Raw genomic sequence first — 9,235 nt, 5'->3', positions numbered from 1 at the left:
TTTTTTATTAGTCGTACTGGTACTATTATCGTTATAGCATTCGAAAGAGAAAACATAAACAAAATAAAGTCGTAATTCTGCTAAAAGGATATTGACACATATTTAATTTGTTGGTTTTTATTGATTTTAACTTAAAAAATCAAATGATATTATTATATTAAATTTGAATTAAATAATTAAAAAAAAGAAAATCTTCATGATGAGTTAAATAATAAAAGAAAATATATTAATAAAAATAAACTTCTAAAATTACATGATATTAACTATTATGAATTAGCAACAAGTTTAGGCTTGAGGTGGTTGTACATGTGGCATAATCCGTGTTCGGTGTAAATGTTTGTTGTACATAGGTGTACAAACTTCTGAAGCAGCTAAAAGGCACGAAGTCTCCCTCAATTTGCCACGTTCCGTGCCTTACACACGTGTCCAACACCACCGTATCTCATATGCTCATCCCTCTCTTCACTCTGATCCCTTCCCCCAAGGCCCAAACCCTTTCTATTCTCTCTCAACAATCTCATCTGATAACTTATATCTCTTCCTCAGTTTTCCTTCGTTGTTGGTTACGGTGGTGATTGGCGCTGACGATGACGGAAATGGTTTTACCTGAAGGCGAATCCAACAACATCGAGTGGCTACGAAATCAGACCGGCAGAAGTGGATTCGACCTACAGAGATGACAGAAGTTGATTTAAGACGAGGTAAGGTAAGTTTGGCGAAAGCTTTCATCCGCTGCTCATGTGTTTTATGTTGGCTAACTTATGTTGTTTTTGCTAATTTGAAAGAGTTTTGCTTAGGGTTACTCAGAGGATTGGCATCGACATTGTGGTGCAGGCACTAGAGTTGTTTTCTGGCAAACAAGCTCGAGACGAATTACGGTGTTGAAGCAATTGAATCGTCTCGGTAATTTTTATGATCCAATTGTATAATTTTTAGGCCAGATTAGTGATGTATTTCAAAAATCTTCATGATTTTTGTTTACTTATTGGTTATACTGTTTGTATGAAAAACTTCAACGTGTTTTCCTTTGAACCCTAACTGAATCTATACATTTTTGCTTTGTAATTCAGTCAACGTTTCGATTGGAAGAGTCAAAATGTACCTTCTATGTGTGTGATAAGAGTATTTGATGATTCATATTGGTTGCGATCGTATTATGGTGAAGAACAAAAGGATTCAAATGAAAGAGATCATACGAATTGCTACTGATGTGGCGGAAGGGATCAAGAAGTTCATGAATGATCATGGTGTTGCTTACAAAGACCTTAACACAAAGTGGATTCTGTTTGATAAAAATGGGACTGTGTGTTTAGGGGATACAGGTATCGTTGCCGCTTGCAAAACTGTCGGTGAAGCTATGGAATACGAAACTGATGGTTACTGTTGGCTTGCTCACGAGGTTAGTCGATCACTTATTGTCCTAACACATATAGATTAACATACACACGTTTTTTTTTTTGCTCAAAGTTCACCCATACACACGTTTTTTTTTTTTTTTTGCTCGAAGTTCACATTTACAAATGTTTACAATTACAATATGTTTTTAAACTCTTAAGGACAAATGACATGAAGTAAAATGCAACCAAAATTCATGTTTCTATATGGCGTAAAACCATGGTTATGGTTTGGGGAATTTTATATAGATTCGTAAAAGCTTTCCGAATATCATATCATATATATCCAAACCAAAATCTAAATATCGTATTTACTCATTTTAACTCAGCTTTTTGGTGTAGATATATATTGCGATTTTCAACAACTTTTTATTGTGGTTTTTGGTTTTATTTTTTATTTTGCAGTTTTTTCTGCAATATATATGATATTTAGAATTGGATTTGGCTATATATGGTATTTAGGAAATTTTTAGGGATATGTATGATATCTAGGAAGTTTCTACGGATATATATGAAATTATTCCAAACATGTGTATGCTTAATCATATAGATCTCAAAGCTATTTTCTCTACTGATTAGATTAGATGAACATGATTCCATCATTATCTTGCATATCTTTTGGCTTTATTAAACCACTTCCATCATTCAAGATATAGGTAGGTACGAGTAGTGCCCATTAATAACTGATTAGCTGTTTATGCACAGATCATCGCGGGTGATCTAAAAACAGTCAGCAGAGACGTGGATGAGCAACGTGTTTAGTTTCGGAATGGTGGTATGGGAGATGATGACAGGGAGGCAGCGTATGCTACACTCTCTCCCACACATTTGATATTAGCCACTTTGATTGGTTTGCTAATATTATGAGTGTTGTTAACGCAAAAAACTCGACGACATCGATGAGTTGAATTGTCGGTAAATGGAAGACCTGGGCTGGCGGTGCGTTGAGATATACAAATTTGTAAGAAGCAAAATAACTATTTAGCTCGACAATTTTTTTTTTTGGTTGAGTGTCAGTTTCGATCAAGTGGATTCCACGATTCTTCAAGTATGACAGATGTGGTTCAACATTCAGCTATACTTGCTATACAGGTTCTATAGGTTAGCTGTGCAAAAATACATATTGCTAAACAGGTTCTAAGAATTTTGTGTTGTATTGAAACTAAAGAGTGTTTTGAAAATCAGATTCTTGTCTTTTCTTCTCATTGTAGGATTCGGATGAATATGAGATGTAGTTAAACTTGTCCGGTTTTTAAAATATTGACTTTTTACTTTAAATTCTGTAAATTAACATGTGGTTTGATATGCTTCAGGGGCGGAACTACCTTTATATGCTATCCAAAAAACTGTAGAGAATGAATTCAGTTACAAAACAGAGCCTTCTTTTGCTTTCTTGGAATCGATGCTCCTTAGAGAGGTAGTGTTTGAAAGCTTACTACTTTAATCTGTGGTTGATATCACTTTAAGCTAAGACAATTATATCTTATTGTTATGTTATGTTTAAAGTGGGAGGATCGCGTGGAGAGCGGGTTGTTTCGCTATGATGTTACTGTGGCATCAAATCTTAAAGTGGCCATTTTCATGCATGCTTGGTTTTCTAACAAATTAACCAATCAATCTGAAACATAATTAACTTATTTGCAACTTGCAATAGTAGTTATTGCCTACCTAATTATATAGTTATTGAACATGTGATTTCAGGAGATTATTATGAGTATATATCTCAATTAAACGAGGGTCGCCACCGCAAAAAAAAGCGCCCAACTGAGTTTCAAGTGGATAGTTCTTCAACCATTTGATGGGAGCAAGTTCAGCTTCAGTATATAGTTGGGCTACTAAGATGTTGAAGTTGACGAATTAAATACAAGAATTAGCTGGAATGTTTTGATTGTGGACATTAGAAGTATCTTAGAAGGTCTTATTGAGTCGTTTTTGCTCCTTTTTGTTTGTTTTTTTTTCCGTTTTTTGTTTTTAGTATCTGTTACGAAATGCTTTGATATTCGCGTCATGTACAAGGGTGCTTTTTTATTTGACAAATAGAAAAATATAAGATTGTCATGTTAAAGAGGTGAGCGCAAAAACGAAACATGAGGGTCGTGGTAGATTCGCAGCGCATCGCGCGCGGGGGTTAAATCTAGTTATTATAGAATTACATGGTATTATTATTATGTTAAATTTGAATTAAATAACTAGAAAAAGAAAATCCTCACATTGAATTAAATAATTTTAGGAAATAGATTAACAAAAATAAACTCCTAGAGTTAAATACTTTTATTATGTAAAATGGTATTAAATTTCAAATAAAATACGGATGAATATTTAATAGCATTAAATTATACCAAATACTGATGAATGCTTAACATAATAACTTCAAATTAACTTGAGATCAAGTGGTGGAATGCTTGTATTTAACTAGAGAGATACAAATTCAACTCCCACTTAGTGCAGAATGAGACATTGGTGGGCAATGATAGAAGAATCAGGGAAACCTGGGTTTGGTCCTTGAGCCAAACGGGTTTTACGGTAATTTCACCGTCGTGCCTATGGGCAGGTGGGTTACATGGTTTTCTCTGGAATTGGTGGTGGACTCGGGTTACTTATGGAGTACTCCGTTTGATCCAGTAAATGCCCCGAGAGTGCTCGGGAATGATTATGTTAGCCGTTCAAAAAATAAAATAACTTCAAATTAAACTCCTAGAATGTAAACTTTCCATAAACTTCTTTTTCAAATGAAAAAAAAAATCAAAGGCTATCCAGCTAATGGGGTAGGGGTGTGCACGGTTTGGTTCGGTTTTTGGACAAAATCAATACCGAAATCGAAATGGCGGTTTTTCAAAACCGTTCAGTTTCGGTTTTTTTGGTTTCGGTTGTTTCGATTTTTACACCGGTTCGGTTCGGTTTTTCGGTCGGCTTTTGAAACAAAAGTAAATAAGATTCAAAAATAAAAAAAAAATATAATTCAAAATTTAAGAATCTTTCTTATATGGTTACATTTAGGCCCGTAAATGAACCGAACGTTCATAAACTGTTCGTGAACTTGTTCGGTGGGAAGTTCTTTTATGTTCGTTTATTTAATAAACGAATGAACACGAACAAAATTTTGTTCGTTTAAATGAACGAACATGAACACACCTTGTGTTCGTTCATTTATGTTTGTGAACATTCGTTTATGTTAGTTCATTTATGTTCGTGAACGTTCGTTTATTTATGTTCGTTTAAATTTTAGTTATAAATAGTTATATTTATATAAATACAAGGTTTTGTAACTGCTTATATAAATATAACTAATTAGTAATTGGGTTTTCTAGTAATAAAAAAGAAATATTAAATTTTTCTTAGATTGTAACTGATCACTTACTTAATATTTATATAAAAAATACTAAATTTTAGTATTTATGAACCCTAATTTCGATGTGTGTTTGGATGAACTGTAATATGTTAGACTTGTTTGTTTATATTCACTAATGTTAAATTGTGTTTGTTTATATTTTTTGTTCAGTTACGTTTATTTGTGTTCGTTTGTGTTTGTTCAATCATGTTAATTTATTTTCGTTTATGTTTATTCAAATATGTCCAATTTTTTTGTTTATGTTCGTTTTTGTTCGATTATGTTCGTGAACTGTTCGTTTACACTTTAAACGAACGAACATACCCGATTTCTTAATGAACAAACACGAACAAAAAATGTGTTCGATTATATGTTCGTGTTCGGTTAAAGTTAAATGAGCGAACATGAACATGCCTATGTTCGTGTTCGTTCGGTTCGTTTACAGGTGATGTGTTGCAAAATACCGTCATTTATCCATGTAAATTGTATATTATTTTTATAGGTTTTATTTATTTTTAGTAGTTATAGGTTTGTATTTTATTATTTTATATTGTTACAGGTCCCGCTGCGAAAAATGAATTAAAACGAGCTTAAACGATAAACAAACAAGAAAATGGAAAATCTGTCATGAAAGTTGAGGTACCTGAATTGCCAATTGTGGAAAGTATGTACAAGGCTCCTTATAAATATTTTATAAAACTCAAGGGACTAAGGTGCCATTATATGAAAAGTTGAACTAAAGTTTATGCACATTAATTGTGCATGTCACGAGACCAGGAGAAAAAAAAAAAGAGTATATTATATTCGATGAGGAGGTGGTGATTATTAGTATTATAGCAGATTTTCTCTAATGGGCCGTGAAAGTTCTCTAGACCAGATGTTACGTGAAAGCATGATTTGGGCCTTTGACTAATTAGTATTATCATAAACAAAACCCTTATCATACATATTCGGCCATATATTTTTTTACGAAGAGAAGAACAGATCGGAGACGCACAGGAGAGCCTTGGCCGAATATTTTTGGATTCTTTTGCAAGAAATCAAGCGTGGGAATCGTCGGGATCAAGTGGGAAGCTTAGAGATCAAGGGATTACGGGTTTTGCTACTCGATTTCTTTAGTTTTCTATTTTTCTTGTTTGATATCAATGAATTCTTGTTCTAGACCTTGTTTGATTGCTTTTAAGACCATGTTTTCTAGCTAAACCTTTCGTTGCTACCTAAGTTAAGATGAATATTTAATGAAGTTTGGATTTCTTTTTGTTAATTATCGTGTGTATGGGTTTTTATTAAAAAGTAAAGAACTTTGGAATCTTTAACTTAGTGCGTATGCGTATCTAGTTTTGATTATTGATTGTTTATTCGTTTGACATGAACCTTGGTGAATGTCTTTCATAGGATAGGTTTGTGTTGATTGTTCGAGTCTTTGCGGGTTCGGGTAGTCTTTGGGTGAATTGGCCAATAACCTTAGAAACGGTAAATAAAATATATTTAAAACTTGATATTCTGCTAATCTTGTCGCTGAGAGGCTCGAGGTTATTAATAGGTCTCGGTTTGATATATAACTAGGATTAGGTTTTGAGAGAAATCGGTCTTAGTTCCCTAATCTTATTCGTGTCTATTAAACTAAATTAAAATCCATAGTTGCCTTAGACTTTCGCGCTGAGAGGTAGATTGTCGGATTAAGGCACTTTTAAAGAAGTTAGAGAACTGAGAGGAAGTCTAACCAACCGGTAGTCATAACAGCCCTGTAGAGTCTCACAGGTTTCTTCCTGAGAAGGGTTGGGAGGTCTTAGTAGGGATTTCTTAGGGTTTAGCACACAAAGATCCCGGTTCCATACCACTTTAGTTTCGAATAGAAATCCATTCCTAGTTAAATAGGATTCTAGCCTAGGTAGTCGTTTATCACCTCTGAGTAAAACCTCCGCCCAAAGTCGCGTAAATTTAATTGCAATTTTAGGATTGTTAGAAAACCCCCCAAAACAATAAAAACAAGTAATTCAGTTAGGTCAGTTAAGTTAGACAGAGTCGTTAACGTAATTAGAGAGTCTCGTGGGTTCGACACTCGGACTTACTTAGGCTATATTACATTGACCGGTACACTTGCCGGTTGTGTGGTCTAGATTAGAGAGTCTTAGTTTTATAAATTTAAAATTTAGGTGTCTAATTTAGGGTTAATTTAGTTAATATTTATTTGACCACTTTTAGCACATCAACAGGCCTAGTTACATTTGAGGTATTATACTTAATCTTTTTAACTAAAAATGTTTACATAAACCTAATCTTCTAATCTATTTTTATGTTTCTTCAAAGTTTTTATTAGGACTTTTTCTTTTATAATACTTTGAATATTGTTTAATTTTTATATTAAATTTTGTTATTTGTTATAGGCAATAAATAAATCATCTCAATTATAAATAAACATCTTAATGTTTTTATTATAAGTACTTAATATTCAAGAATAAAATTAATAATTTCTAATAGCATGGGTTAAATACTTAACCTTAAACATAAAAATATATGTTTTTTTTTTGTTTCGGTTCGGTTCGGTTTTTTCGGTTATTGAAAATGGTAATCCGAAAACCGAACCGAAAAAATCTGAAAACCGAACTGTCGGTTTTTGTTTCGGTTCGGTTTTATCGTTTCAGTTTTGTCGGTTATTTCGGTTACGGTTCAATTATTTCGGTTTTCTGCTCACCAAATGAGGAATCGATCCGGAGCTCAAAGCTTCACACATCTTCTACATAAGCAGCGGGATAAATCTATTTTCTTGTCTTAATTGTTTCATGTAATATACATATACAAAAACTATATATATATGTATAGGATAAGGATCATGTGAGAAGTAGTAGGCTAATTGACAACTTGAGAAACATTCTGGACCACATATTTTCCTTAAGCAAAAAAATGCAAAAAAAGTGAAAAAAATACAAATTTTTTTATTTTTTATTTTTTTTCTTTGGAAAAAACGCAGCTTTTTCTTTAAGTATTTAATTCTTTATTTGTTTTTTTTTTTTTAATTTTTGGGATTTATACACATGTGTATATTGTTAATCTTTTAACTATACATATATGTATATTGTCAATTATACATATATGTACATACACGTTTAAAATTGAAAAATAAGTGTTATTTAGGGTTTAGCATTAGTATTTAGGGTTTAGCAATAGGGTTTAGGGTTTAGCTTTAGGGTTTAGCATTAGGGTTTAGCAATAGTATTTAGGGTTTAACATTAGGGTTTAGCATTAGGGTTTAGCTTTAACTTTTGGGTTTAGCTTAAACTTTAGGGTTTGCATTAGGGTTTAGCATTAAGGGTTTAGCTTTAGGTTTAGCTATAGTTTTAGGGTTTAGCATTAGGGTTTAGAATTAGGGTTTAGCTTTAGGGTTTAACATTAGGGTTTAGATTTAGGCTTTAGCTTTAGGGTTTAGGGTTTAGGGATTAGCATTAAGGTTTTGCTTTACTGTTTAGAGTTTAAGGTTTAGAATTTGACGGGTGGTCCGTAGGACAACCCTTAAAATGTCTAAATACATATACATTCCATGCTTAATTCGGTTTATTGGTTGAACTTAATAACTACGAGAGATTTGATGTTGCAGGTGTTAAGGCGCTCAAAGTGCAGGATTTAGGAAGCTTGGATGGATGAGGGAAGATGGCATCGTTAAGAGATGAAGAAAACAAGTTTTGAGGGAGAAACGAAGGGAAAAAGCTCACTCAGCACCGTAACCTACGGCTCCCAGCCGTAGGTTACGGCTCCCACCATTTGCCAAAAAGACCAGCCGTAAGACAGGAGCTCCTGGCCGTAAGACTCCCACCATTTGCCAAAATTTGACGTGATGTCGTGGTCACAATCAAATTTAATCCCGATAACAACTATATAGACAGTGGCAAGTGGGTATCGAACACGGGGAGTTTGTGGAATATGTGTTATTTGAAAGTTTATCTAATTTAACTAAATTAATCTAATTGCAAGAGAAATAAAATTCGAGAGTTGGTTTGATTGGATTGGTTTTTAAAACTAAGATTAACTAATTAAATTGCAAAAGAAACGTTTTGGTTGTAAACAATTAGAGACGAGTGACCATCCTAAGTTTCCGGTTTGCTTCAACAATTGTGCTATCATCCACTAGAAAGAACTACATAGACATAGTTCATGCATGATTACTTATTGTGATGAAAGGGAACTAAGTACTCAGATTCCTTGAACGTGAGGTTGTTACCCGATGACCAATCAACCCTTACCCAATCCTAATTTTACCCATGATATCTCGATTGCCAACGACACCAAGAACGTATGGTTTCAAACTAGAATATCATAAGAATCAACACTTTACAAATAAGCAATCACTCACCATGATAAACAAGACATAGATAGAGTTTACCATTCTAGAAATTATGGAATCAAAACATAATTGTCTCATGCAAACCTTTAACCTAGGATGACCATAAAGAACCTAGCCACTCATGGCTTGGACAAACATTGTAGCAAAATAGTAGGAAATTGTTGTTTACCAGAA

The 9,235-nt window shown here is 33.4% G+C and overlaps 1 long non-coding RNA gene across 8 annotated transcripts; it reads left to right on the top strand.

Moving 5' to 3' along the window:
- Nucleotides 1-406: 406 nt before the first annotated feature.
- Nucleotides 407-3,421, top strand: LOC110917142. Of its 8 annotated transcripts, none has more exons than XR_004890534.1 (6): nucleotides 408-706; nucleotides 798-903; nucleotides 1,071-1,399; nucleotides 2,100-2,486; nucleotides 2,708-2,811; nucleotides 3,096-3,421. It is a non-coding gene; the product is annotated as an uncharacterized LOC110917142 (long non-coding RNA). The 8 variants fall into 8 exon arrangements; XR_004890529.1 differs by having other exon boundaries at nucleotides 409-706; nucleotides 2,100-2,495; XR_002580381.2 differs by having other exon boundaries at nucleotides 411-706; nucleotides 2,100-2,355.
- The last annotated feature ends 5,814 nt before the right edge of the window (nucleotides 3,422-9,235 follow it).

Source organism: Helianthus annuus, chromosome 4 (assembly GCF_002127325.2).
Source record: "Helianthus annuus cultivar XRQ/B chromosome 4, HanXRQr2.0-SUNRISE, whole genome shotgun sequence".
In the NCBI taxonomy this organism is placed as follows: domain Eukaryota; kingdom Viridiplantae; phylum Streptophyta; class Magnoliopsida; order Asterales; family Asteraceae; genus Helianthus; species Helianthus annuus.
This window is presented reverse-complemented; position numbering and strand designations above follow the sequence as displayed.